We start from the raw sequence: 13828 nt of genomic DNA on the forward strand, positions 1-13828 counted from the left end.
ATATAATACACATAATAATTTAAAAATTAAAAAAAAAGAAAACTACTGGCAGATTTATACCCAGCACAGTGGAGTCCAGCGTAGTGACTGAGCCAGCCCCCAGAGTGGCAGCATGGTCAGCACATGCTTCCTGTTCTCATCGGGTTGTTTCTGGCCACAGAACAAAGACAACCAAACACCACAGTTACAGCGGACATGTGGCACCACTTGGTAGTCTGAAAAATACAACTCTTTCATATGCGTTTCTGACTTGGTCCTGCAATGACGTAACTGGAAGGGAGCCAGGTGGGAGGAGCCAAGGGGGCGAATCAGCATCAAAGCTCAGGCAAGACACTTCCTCTTGCAGCACACAGAGCTTGTGAAGAGAAGCGAAATTAAGGGAAGCATTGATTTGTTCACAACGTTTCTACCAAATGCAACCTATTTCTGGACCTATTATGAAATGCCATTTCTTAGAGCTTGTCTGCCATCCCTAATAAAGCAAATTCTTGAACCAAAAATAAGAAGTCCAGGTTTTATGTGTCAGGGAGTGGAAACTAGAGAAATGCTGTATCGGCCCATCTTTACCCTGGCTCTCCATCTCTGACTACAGTGTGCTATTACTTATCCCGAGTCTCCTTTGAATACTGCCTCCTTCAAGAAAGCTTTCCCAATCCAACGGGCAGAATCTCTCCTTCTCACCTGCTTCCTACTTGGTGAGAAAGTTAAATTCTTATCTTACCATAATTGCTTATGATCCCTGACAAGTAAGATACCATGTCACTCCATATGTATATTCTTCAAAGTTCTTTACAGCCCTTCCAGCTGAGGCCGAGTGAACGAAACCTCAATGCTCTAAGTAATCTGCTTCCATGACCCCAGCAATATCTTTTTACAGTTCCTCAAGCCATGTCAGAAAAACACCCCTTTTTTTATGTATAGCTTAAATGAAATTATTTACACACCATGGCTAAAAACACAGCCTTATATAGGGGATGTAAATAGATTTTTTTTTTTTTTCGAGGTAGGGTCTCACTCTAGCCCAGGCTGACCTGGAATTCATTCTGTAGTCTCAGGGTGGCCTCAAACTCACAGTGATCCTCCTACTTCTGCCTCCCGAGTGCTGGGATTAAAGGTGTATGCCACCATACCTGGCTCCTTTTTTTTTTCTTTAAATACAAGAGAGAGAGGAATGAATTGGCATGCCAGGTCCTCCAGTCACTGCAATTGAACTCCGGATGCATGTGTCACCTTGTGTGCATGTGCAACCTTGCATCTGGCTTATGTAGGATCTATAGAATTGAACAGGGTCCTTAGGCTTTGCAGGCAAGTGCCTTGACTGCTAAGCCAGCTCTCCAGCCCTACTTTATGCTTCTTAAAATTTTTTATCTACAGGCTGGGTGTGGTGGTGAACGTTTTTAATCCCAGCACTTGGAAGGCAGAGGTAGGAGGATCGTAGTGAGTTTGAGGCCACCCTGAGACTACACAGTGAATTCCAGGTCAGCCTGAGCTACAGTGAGATCCTACCTCAAAAAACAAAACAAAAAAAAAAACTTATTTAGTTGCAAGCAGAGAGGGGCAGGGGAAATATAGGTATGCCAGGACCTCCAGCCACTGCAAACGAACTCCAGATGCATGTACCAGTTTGTGCATTTGAATGTATGTGGGTGCTGGAAAATCAAACCCAGATTGTTAGGCTTGGCAAATGCCTTAACTGCTAACCCATCTCTCCAGCTCAATACTTTGTTTTAAATGAATGAAATTTATCTCTCTGAAAATAATGCATTTCTTTTTTTAAACTTTCTTTGACAGAGAGAGAGAGGGAGAGAGAGGGAGGAATATGAATATGGGGGGGGGCATGCCAGGGCCTCTTGCACAACTTTGAACATCTGGATTTATGTATAAGATCATATCTGGCTTTGCAAGCAAGTGCCTTTAACCACTGAGTCATCTTCCCAGCTCCTTTCTTTTAAAAAAACTTAAACCGACTTCCGGTTAAGATGGCGGTGTAGGTACCACGCCAAAATAGCCTGGGGGGGGAAGACCAAAAAAAACTCAGCAAAATACACACTTTTACTAAAAAGTGAGGTGTATAGGAAGTTGAGGCGGCAGCGGAGAAGTGGAAGAGTTATAGAGCATCCGGAGCCTGCACAGGCGGGAACAGCGGCCCGGGGCGGCTCAGCTACCCGCCGCAACCGCGGAGCGGCAGAAAACCGCCGGACTCTTGGCTCGAGCCGCAGGACAAGCCAGGTGCGGGAATTTCCCCTCACACCGCGCTCTCCGCAACTCGGGAAACGTGAGGGGAGAGCGGCAGTGAGCAACGGAGGGAGGAGCAGACCGCGAGGTAAAAGCACACGATACAACCAGAACAGCCGCGGCTCCCTCCCCTCCCCTGCCGCCTGAACCCAGCTCCAGCGAACACAGCAGCGGCCCGGGACCCGGCCACGCCAACTTGGGCTGACGGCGGGACCCAAGCAGGAGCAGAATTTGGCAGCAACTTCAGCGGCTCCAGCACCGGTACCAGTGGCCCCAGCAGCAGCGGACCCAGGAGAGCAGCGGCTTCGGGGTGAGCAGCAGCGGTGGACACGACAACGGCAGCTTCAGCAGTGGTGGGGGCTCCGGCGGTGACATCTACAACAGCTGCAGAGGCGGCGGCAGCGACTCAGTTTGCCCCGTAGGAAAAGCAAGCGCCCAGCTCCAGAAATCAGAACAGCAACCCGACGACCCAGGCAGCAACTTGACTGAGACCACAATCACCCAAGGTAACTGGGATTGCACCAGGGAAGGGTCTCACCTGGTCACAAGCTGACTTGGATACCTCAACAGACCAGAAATCTAAACCTCTTTGTTGATAGAGGATCTGGTCATTATAATAACTACTCTTGCATACATACTCGGGGCTGTTTTTGATGGAATGGGTACAGTGTTTAGCTAAATTTTAGAATCTACCAGTATATTATTCCACTCAGCCTGCTTGAATACACCTATAGCAGGGAAACTCAACCCCTAAGAACATCTTTGTAGATACTCTGAGAGTCTTAAGAGCCACACCTAATACCTTAAGGTCCTACCCTGAAAATATTTTACACCAAATCAATTGATACAGCTAAGAATACACAGCTAGCTAGAAAATCCAAGCATTAACTTAATCCAAGATGCAAAAATATATACATTATAACACAAGAAACACTAAAAAGCAAGACGATATAAATCTACCTAAAAGTATTAATGCATCAGAAATGTCCTCCAGTGAGAAAGAGTTAGAGGAAATGCCTGAGAAAGAGTTCAAAAGAATAATTATAAATATGTTCAAAGAGGTCAAAGAACACATGAAAACAATCAAAGAAGAAATCAAAGAGGAAATCAAAGAGGAAATCAAAGGAATCAAAGAAGAGGCAGGACACCAATTTAATGAAATAAAGAAGGCAATACAAGACATAAATAGAGAAATAGAAATAATAAAGAAAAACCAGTCAGAATTACTAGCAATGAAGAACACAGTTAATGAAATAAAAAACTCTGTAGAAAATCTCACCAGTAGGATGGATGAGGGAGAGGACAGAATATCTAAGCTAGAAGATCAGGTGGCAGACCTAATGCAGTCCAACAAAGAGAAAAACAAACTTATAGAAAAGTATGAGTGGGAATTTCAAGATATTCGGGACACTATGAAAAGATCCAATATAAGAATTCAGGGCATAGTAGAAGGAGAAGAATTCCACTCCAGAGGCATAGTAGGCATCTTCAACAAAATCATAGAGGAAAATTTTCCCCAAATTGGGAAAGAGGTGCCAATACAGATACAGGAAGCCTTTAGAACCCCAGCCAGACAAAACCCAGAAAGAAACTCTCCTCGCCACATTATACTCAAACTTCCAAACACACAAACCAAAGAAAAAATATTGAAAGCAGTTAGAGAGAAAAATCAAGTTACCTACAAAAGCAAGCCCATCAGGATTACAGCAGATTATTCAACACAAACTTTTAAAGCCAGAAGGGCCTGGAGTGATATATTCCAAGTTCTGAAAGATAACAACTGTCAACCAAGGTTACTTTATCCTGCAAAGTTATCCATCCAAATAGATGGAGAAATAAAGACATTCCATGACAAAAGCAGGTTAAAGGAATATCTGAAGACAAAACCAGCTCTACAGAAAATACTTGATAGAATCCTCCATGCTGAACAAAAGGAAAAGCACACATATAAGGAACCTAGAAAAAACCAGCCATACTCAAATACCAGTTAACAGAAGAGAGCACAGGTAGAACCAGTAACACACACACACACACACACAAAAATGGCAAACATAAATACACACATTTCAATAATATCTCTTAATATCAACGGTCTCAATGCCCCAACGAAAAGACATAGATTTGCAGACTGGGTTAAAAAGCAGGATCCTACAATTTGTTGTCTTCAAGAAACTCACCTTTCTACAAAGGATAGACATTATCTTAGGGTGAAAGGTTGGAAGACGGTGTTTCAAGCAAATGGGCCTAGAAAACAAGCAGGGGTTGCTATCCTAATATCAGACAGGGTGGACTTTAGTCCGAAGTTAGTCAAAAAAGATAAGGAAGGTCACTTTATATTGATTAAGGGCACACTCCAACAGGAGGACATTACAATCCTAAACATATATGCACCTAACATGGGGGCTCCCAAATTCGTCAAACAAACACTATTAGAACTAAGGTCACAGATAACACCAAACACGGTGGTGGTGGGTGACTTTAACACCCCACTCTCATCAATTGACAGGTCATCCAGGGAAAGAATAAACAGAGAGGCATCTGGACTAAATGAGGTCATAGAAGATATGGACCTAACAGATATATACAGGACATTTCATCCAAAGGCTGCAGAATATACATTCTTTTCAGCAGCACATGGAACATTCTCTAAAATAGACCATATATTAGGACACAAAGCAAATCTTAACAAATTCAGGAAAATTGAAATAATTCCTTGCATTCTATCTGACCACAATGGAATTAAACTACAAATCAGTAGCAAGAAAGGCTATAGAGCATACACAAAATCATGGAAGCTAAACAATACACTACTAAATGATGAGTGGGTCAATGAAGAAATCAAAAAGGAAATCAAAAAATTTATAGAGTCAAATGATAATGAGAACACAACATACCAAAATCTCTGGGACACAATGAAGGCAGTTCTAAGAGGTAAATTTATAGCCTTAAGTGCCTATATTAAGAAATTAGAAAGGTCGCAAGTAAACGACCTAATGCTTCGTCTTAAAGCCTTGGAAAAAGAAGAACAAGGCAAACCAAAAAGTAGTAGACGGGAAGAAATAATAAAGATTAGGGCAGAAATTAATGAAATAGAAACAAAAAGAACAATCCAAAGAATTAATGAAACAAAGAGTTGGTTCTTTGAAAGGATAAACAAGATTGATAAACCCTTAGCAAATCTGACCAAAAGAAAGAGAGAAGAGACACAAATTAATAAAATCAGAGATGAACAAGGTAACATCACAACAGATTCCAGAGAAATTCAAAAAATTATAGGGACATACTATAAAAGCATATACTCCACCAAGTATGAAAATCTGAAAGAAATGGATGATTTCCTTGATCTATATGACCTACCTAAATTAAATCAAAATGAGATTAATCACTTAAATAGACCTATAACAAACATGGAGATCCGAGCAGTTATCAATAATCTCCCAACTAAAAAAAGCCCAGGCCCGGATGGATTCACCGCTGAATTTTACCAGACTTTTAAGGAAGAGCTAACACCATTGCTTCTTAAGCTTTTCCAGGAAATAGAAAAAGAAGGAATCCTACCAAACTCCTTCTATGAGGCCAGCATCACCCTGATACCAAAACCAGGCAAAGATAGAACAAAAAAAGAAAATTACAGACCAATCTCCCTCATGAACATAGATGCAAAAATTCTCAACAAAATATTGGCAAACAGAATACAAGAGTATATCAAAAAGATCATTCACCCTGACCAAGTAGGCTTTATCCCAGAGATGCAGGGATGGTTCAACATACGCAAATCTATAAATGTAATACATTACATAAATGGGTTGAAGGACAAAAATCACATGATCATCTCATTAGATGCAGAGAAAGCATTTGACAAAATCCAACATCCCTTCATGATAAAAGTCCTACAGAGACTGGGAATAGAAGGAACATATCTCAATATAATAAAGGCTATTTATGACAAGCCTACAGCCAACATATTACTAAATGGGGAAAAACTGGAAGCTTTTCCACTAAAATCAGGAACAAGACAAGGGTGTCCACTGTCTCCACTTCTATTTAATATAGTTTTGGAAGTCTTAGCCATAGCAATAAGGCAAGAGACACACATAAAAGGGATACAAATTGGAAAGGAAGAAATCAAGCTATCATTATTTGCAGATGACATGATTCTATACATAAAGGACCCTAAAGACTCCACTAGCAAGCTGTTAGAGCTAATCAAAACCTACAGCAATGTAGCAGGATACAAAATAAATACACAGAAATCAGTAGCCTTCATATATGCTAACAACAAACACACAGAGGATGAAATCAGAGAATCACTCCCATTCACAATTGCATCAAAAAAAATAAAATACCTTGGAATAAACCTAACTAAGGAAGTAAAGAATCTATACAATGAGAACTTTAAGACACTCAAGCGAGAAATTGCAGAAGACACTAGAAAGTGGAGAAACATCCCTTGTTCCTGGCTTGGAAGAATCAATATAGTGAAAATGGCAATCTTACCTAAAGCAATCTACACATTTAATGCAATCCCTATCAAAATTCCAAAGGCTTTCTTCATGGAAATAGAAAAAACAATCCAAAAATTCATTTGGAATCATAAAAAACCTCGAATATCTAAAATAATACTGAGCAACAAAAAAGAGGCTGGTGGTATCACCATACCTGATTTTAACCTATACTACAGAGCCATAGTAACAAAAACAGCATGGTACTGGCACAAAAACAGACATGTAGATCAGTGGAACAGAATAGAGGACCCAGATGTAAGCCCAAGTAGCTATAGCCACCTGATATTCGATAAAAATGCCAAAAATACTCATTGGAGAAGAGACAGCCTCTTCAGCAAATGGTGTTTTGAAAACTGGATAAATATCTGCAGAAGGATGAAAATAGATTCTTCTCTCTCGCCATGCACAAGAATTAAGTCCAAATGGATTAAAGACCTTAACATCAGACCGGAAACTTTGAAACTGCTAGAGGAAAAAGTTGGGGAAACCCTCCAACATATTGGTCTTGGCAAAGACTTTCTAAATACAACCCCAATTGCTCAGGCAATAAAACCACAGATTAACCACTGGGACCTAATGAAATTACAAAGATTTTGCACCGCAAAGGACACAGTGAAAAAAGCAAAGAGGCAACCTACAGAATGGGAAAAAATCTTCGCCAGCTATATATCTGATAAAGGATTAATATCTAGGATATACAAAGAACTCAAAAAGATATCTAATAAGGAATCAAACAGGCCAATCAAAAAATGGGCTAAGGAGCTAAATAGAGAGTTCTCAAAGGAAGAAATACGAATGGCATATAAGCACCTAAAAAAATGTTCTACGTCACTAGTCATCAGGGAAATGCAGATTAAAACTACATTGAGATTCCATCTCACTCCTGTCAGATTGGCCACCATCATGAAAACAAATGATCATAAATGTTGGCGGGGATGTGGAAAAAAAGGAACCCTTCTGCACTGCTGGTGGGAATGCAATCTGGTCCAGCCATTGTGGAAAACAGTGTGGAGGTTCCTAAAGCAGCTAGAGATTGATCTACCATATGACCCAGCTATAGCACTCCTAGGCATATATCCAAAGGATTCATCTCATTTCCTTAGAAGTACATGCTCAACCATGTTTATTGCTGCTCAATTTATAATAGCTGGGAAATGGAACCAGCCTAGATGTCCCTCAACAGATGAGTGGATAATGAAAATGTGGTACATTTATACAATGGAGTTCTACTCAGCGGTAAAGAAAAATGAAGTTATGAAATTTGCAGAAAAATGGATGGACCTGGAAAGTATTATACTAAGTCAGGTAACCCAGGCCCAGAAAGCCAAGCGCCACATGTTCTCCCTCATATGGGGATCCTAGCTACAGATGACTGGGCTTCTGTGTGAGAATGAAAATACTTAGTAGCAGAGGCCAGTAAGTTGAAAAGGAGACATAAAGGGTGGAGAAAGGAAGGGAGGAGGATACTTAATAGGTTGATATTGTATATATGTAATTACAATGATTGTAATGGGGAGGTAATATGATTGAGAATGGAATTTCAAACGGGAAAGTGTGGGGGTGGGGAGGGAGGGAATTACCATGGGATATATTTTATAATCATGGAAAATGTTAATAAAAATTTAAAAAAAAAAAAAAAAAAAAAAACTTAAACCACTGCTTTATGCCCTATCCTTGGCCAAACCATATTGGATAATTAGCTACTTTGTTAGCAGAAGTCACCATATTTAGTTAACCCAATCCTTGCAGCAAATGTTCTGTAATCTTCCATGCAAATACCCCAACCCATCTGTTGAGTATTTTCGGAGTACCAGTCTCTTGGTCTCAACTTGGGCATCTCCTAAATCTGCATCTTGGCACAACCTCCAACATAATTGTCACAACCTTTCCCCAGTAACTGTATTTAAAGGTTAAGTTAGTTAAGCATTTTATGGTCCACTCAGGCTAGATCCACATAAAGGTAAGCAAATAGTACGAAATTAACTGGGCCTTTAAGTATAGGCATTTCAATTCACATATCAAGGCACTGGTGCTCTGAGCTCTATGATGAACCTGGAGCCTCCCTCCTGGAGACTTAGAAGTGGTGATGTCACCCTTGGGTACTTCCAAGAAGGCACTAAAATTCTCTCAGAGTGGCTCCCACCTCTCTCTGGCCCCTTTTCTCCCTTTAGGTGCTTAGACATCCCCATCTATTCTCTTTGGGAGCACTGCAGAGGTGGTAGCCCAGACACTCTGCTGTTTAGCCTGCAGGGTGCTATACTGCTCTTAGGATTAGTGGTCCCTGTTGGAAATTGTGTTTCTGATTGCCTTTGTACAACTGTAAATCTGTCTGTAATAGGCTCACACTCCCAAATGAACCAAGTTATGACTGCCTACTTCCAAATGAGGGTCCCCTTCTCATGGGTGTGGGCTGCCTGGGACACCCTGGCTTCTTGAGTTCACATTCTGGGTGCAGAAGCCCTCTGAGTGGGAGGCTGATGACCTCCATTAGTACATGTATCTAGACTCAGAGCAACCTCCCAAACTCCAACTGGGGAGTCGGGAATTAAAAGTCCTGACCAGCAGCGTACTTGTACATGATAAACCAGAGGACATATGGATTTTGCAAATTTAAGAAATAAATTGTGAATAGCCAGTGAGTTCCAAGGAAGATTTGCAGAGCAATGTGTTTGAGAGACTGAGGGTGATAAGGGTTTGTTTTCATAACACTTGTGACTCAGTCACAGGCTCTGGGAAGCTGCATTTGGTGCCAAATTCTCCTCATTTCTATAGAATGTGTCAACTGGGTCACAGAGAGGTGGTAAATTTGCCAAGTTGATAAAGATCCTAGGAGTATATTGACCCATACCAGAGCTCTACACAGTAAAGTGAGTGAGTGAGTGAGAGATTTCCCTCATTGACTGAAGAGATTTTTTTACTGAACACCTATTATGTATCAGGTAAAAGACCTACTCACAGGATGTCCAGATTCTAAAAGGAGACCCATGACTGAGGTGAACACGTATAAAAATGTCAATTGGGGGCTGGAGAGATGCCCAGCTCTTACCAGAAACTGCTTTGTATCATCTTTATTTATTCTTTGGTATAATAAATGTTCACTTAATTTTTTATCAATTGGAAAGAGAGAGAGAGTGGGGGAGAAGAGGCATGCCAAGGCCTCCAAGGCACTGCAAACGAACCTCCAGATGTACATGCTACCTTGTGTATCTGGCTTATGTGGGGCCTGGGGAACTGAACCGAGGTCATTTGGCTTTGCAGGCAAACGCTGTAACTGCTAAACCATTTCTCCAGCCCTGCTCAGTTAACTTTTAATATGTATCTGCTAGAATAAAAAATATACCAGGTGTGTTGTTTTTTGTTCATTTGGGATGGGGGGCAGTAGATGAGGAGGAGTGGGGAATGAATACTGTTTGTGTTTCTAGAAACCACAATCAGAATAAGAGGCTATATATGGAACGTGTCATTATCAATCACGCAGCACACTGAAACCCTTTCACGTAAAAAATGAGTACTCCAGTGCAATCATTTGGAGAAAATTTATTCTAAAGGAGTCATTTCATAACTAAAAACATATTCAAAAATCATGTTGGTAATATTTGGTACTGGGAAGGACTGCTGAATATCTATGTTCTGCAGAGACAAGAGTTCTGCTTTTAGTAGAGATGTCTTTTTGTTTTCACATAAAAAAATATTCTCTACAATTAGTTCATAAGAAACTAAAAACCAAGAAGAGCACAAACCACCTTTTTTTGGTTAGTTTGTTGAGCAAAGTTAGATTCAGTTAGGATAAATTCCATTTTTTCCATGATTGAAGTTGGCTGACTTAAGATTATATATTTAGAATTTAAGATAATAAAACATAAAGCCAGACAGACAAATAGTTTTGTTAAGACAATCCTAACTCTAATTCTGACAACATGTACTTGGTATATTACATTCATTTCTTCAGTTAAAACAGCTAAACAGCCGGTTATAGACAGTTCTTGTAAGAATGAAAACGTCCTTGAGCATGTTAACGAGGTGTCTTGGAGACAGATTACTTCCCTACCAGTGGAGAGCTGGACAAAGTGAACTTTGCAAATTAGCACGACAAAACGGGCCACTTTTAGGACTAACAAGTAACAACAAAAAAAGTCTTGTCTTAATTATTTTGGTAGCCCCCACCTTTTGTAGCTGTTTTCCACCCACTAATTACCTGCTCCAGAGGGAAATCGCCATTCCACCTCTCCCCACCTGGTTTCAGCAGCTCTAGTTGTGGGTATGCAAGAGGCCCAGGAGACCACGGAAAGGGAAGCCCAAGCCCAGAGGTCAATCGAGGGCCTCAGCACCGCTTTTAACCTGTGATCATGCCCTCCCTTGGAAAGGTCTTTTTAGTAGGCACTATCACAAGTAGCAAATAGCAACTCATCTCCTTAATATACTACAATCCCATCACTTACAAACCTGGAGCTGGTATTATTTTGGTTAGATCCCATAGTATTTCTCCCTAGGCAAGGTAAAATTCACACTGTAAACGCTTACAAAGTTTTTTTATTTATTATACTCACAGTGTTATGCAACCAATTACCACTATTCAATTCTAGAACGTTTTCACCTCCACCCCATGGGCCTCCATAATGTTGTAATTTTTGGTTTTGTAATTAGTAAAAGTCATGTAAAAGTTTGAAGCTTTCCCACTTCTGACCTGCAGACTGCAGTGAGTGGAGGGGTGTGGGGAAACAGGTCCTCTGATTTCCCACGTGGCTTTCGCAGACCCTGGGTGATTTCCAGGTGCCTGTGGGCGTATGAGTTAGTTATCTCTGACTGAAATGGTTAGGGTCTCAGACCATTCTGAGTCACCTGACAAGAGTCTGTGGTGAAAGTCTCTTGGTGATTCTCAGCCCTGTGTTCCCTGGATGGACATGAAGCTGGGCAAGGGAGCTCTAGTTTAGACTCTCGAACAGGACCTTGTCAACGTCTCCACTCACCTTTGCTTCATAATACTTTCATTGTTAACCTCAGGCTCTTTGCTGAAATCCCTCTTCATGTAAGGCCATCCTATATACTCTTAGCCATAGCGCAAGCCCTATGTCAGAGTATCACTGCAACAACTTGCTTTATTTTCTACCCATATCTGTACTTTATTGCCCTGTAGTTACTTAACATACTTTTTTTTTTAAACTGATTTTTTAAAATATTTTTTTAAATTTATTTATTTATTTGAGAGCGACAGACACAGAGAGAAAGACAGATAGAGGGAGAGAATGGGCGCGCCAGGGCTTCCAGCCACTGCAAACGAACTCCAGACGCGAGCGCCCCCTTGTGCATCTGACTAACGTGGGACCTGGGGAATTGAGCCTCGAACCGGGGTCCTTAGGCTTCACAGGCAAGCGCTTAACCGCTAAGCCATCTCTCCAGCCCTTAACATACTTTTTATTAAGAAATAAATTCACTTCAAAAGGAAAATGTGGCCAGGCGTGGTGGCGCACACCTTCAATCCCAGCACTCGGGAGGCAGAGGTAGGCGGATCACGGTGAATTTGAGGCCACCCTGAGACTACATAGTCAGCCTGGGGTAGAGGAAGACCCTACCTTGAAAAACAAAGCAAAAAATAAGGAAAATGTGGATGTGGTGGTTTGAATCACAAATTTGTGCTCTTCCGGCTTACTCCTGCTGGGGGCAGTTTGGGAGGCGGCGCCTTGCTGGAAGGGTGTGTTGCTGGTGGGCCTTGAGGTTTAGCCTGCCACTGTTAATCAGGCTCAACTGTCCAGCTGCTGCTGTTCACCTGATGTTGGCCAGGGGGTGATGTCCAGCCTCTGCTCTACCATCTCTTCCCTGTAATCATGGAGCTTCCCCTTGAGACTGTAAGCCAAAATACGCCCTTTCTTCTCCTAAACTGCTTCTGGCTGGGTGTCTGTCCTACCAAAGCTAAGGTAACTGAAACCACTTGCTCTATGTAAATGGAATTGGTGTGACTCCCCTTAATGTCATGCTCCTCAAATCACTTAGGTTTTCTGAATCACAAGAATTCATTCAGTGAAAGCAAACCACCACCATTAGCTGCTACAAAATATCATTGCCTGCTACAGGCTACAAGCCCACATCTACTTTGGACTGTAAAAGGTGAACCCCTGATTGAAGAGGAAACAAGCACAAGCATTCTCTGAGGATGATGCGAAAGATCCCAAGAAAACTGAGAAGAGAGCCGGGCGTGGTAGGGCACGCCTTTAATCTCAGCGCCTGGGAGGCAGAGGTAGGAGGATCGCCGTGAGTTCGAGGCCACCCTGAGAATCCATAGTGAATTCCAGGTCAGCTTGGGCTACAGTGAGGCCCTACTTTGAAAAACCAAAAATAAATAAATAAATAGATTAATTAACTTAAAAAAAAAAAACTGAGAAGAGCCTGAGCTCATGACATGGCTGAAGATGGCAGAATGCTGCCTGGGGTCTCCTGAGCCATTCCCTGTTCCACCAGCAGCGCGGGCACCATGCTTTGGGAAATAGCGATCCACCCTGTGAACACCTTCGTATCACCACCACCATCCATTCTGGTAGTCTGGCCTCAAATAGCTCAGCCACAGGCATCCTTTCTTAAGCCTCTCTCAATCAGATTTGCCATGTACCTACTTAATGGATGTCTGGTAATTCCTCTAGACTGAACATTCCCAAGGACACTGGCACACTAAATTTTCTTTCTCTGGTGAAAGCTATTAGTATAAACTATTCCCTTAACCTAGTCAGATTCCTGTCCCATGCATGTCTTGACCTCTTTGGTGAGGAGAATACCAATGGCAAACCAGTTCCTTTTCTTTTCTTTTTTTTCTTTTTCTTTCTTTTTTTTTTTGTTTTTCGAGGTAGGGTCTCACTCTGGTCCAGGCTGACCTGGAATTCACTATGGAGTCTCAGGGTGGCCTCAAACTCACAATGATCCTCCTACCTCTGCCTCCCGAGTGCTGGGATTAAAGGCGTGCGCCACCACGCCCGGCTGCAAACCAGTTTCTTACTGAAGGAAGCCATCTCCTTGCTGCTGGAGCACTCACCACTGTAAAAACCCCAGGATAAATCCCTGCACTGTGGGGAACGGCAGAGCAATGAAGACAGCCACAACGG

At 41.8% G+C, this 13828-nt stretch overlaps 1 protein-coding gene across 3 annotated transcripts in view; it reads right to left on the reverse strand.

Moving 5' to 3' along the window:
• Tnfaip8 (TNF alpha induced protein 8) overlaps positions 1-13828 on the reverse strand; it is a 145333-nt gene that overhangs the window by 16240 nt on the left and 115265 nt on the right. The window lies entirely within an intron of this gene.

This window comes from Jaculus jaculus, chromosome 14 (assembly GCF_020740685.1).
Source record: "Jaculus jaculus isolate mJacJac1 chromosome 14, mJacJac1.mat.Y.cur, whole genome shotgun sequence".
In the NCBI taxonomy this organism is placed as follows: domain Eukaryota; kingdom Metazoa; phylum Chordata; class Mammalia; order Rodentia; family Dipodidae; genus Jaculus; species Jaculus jaculus.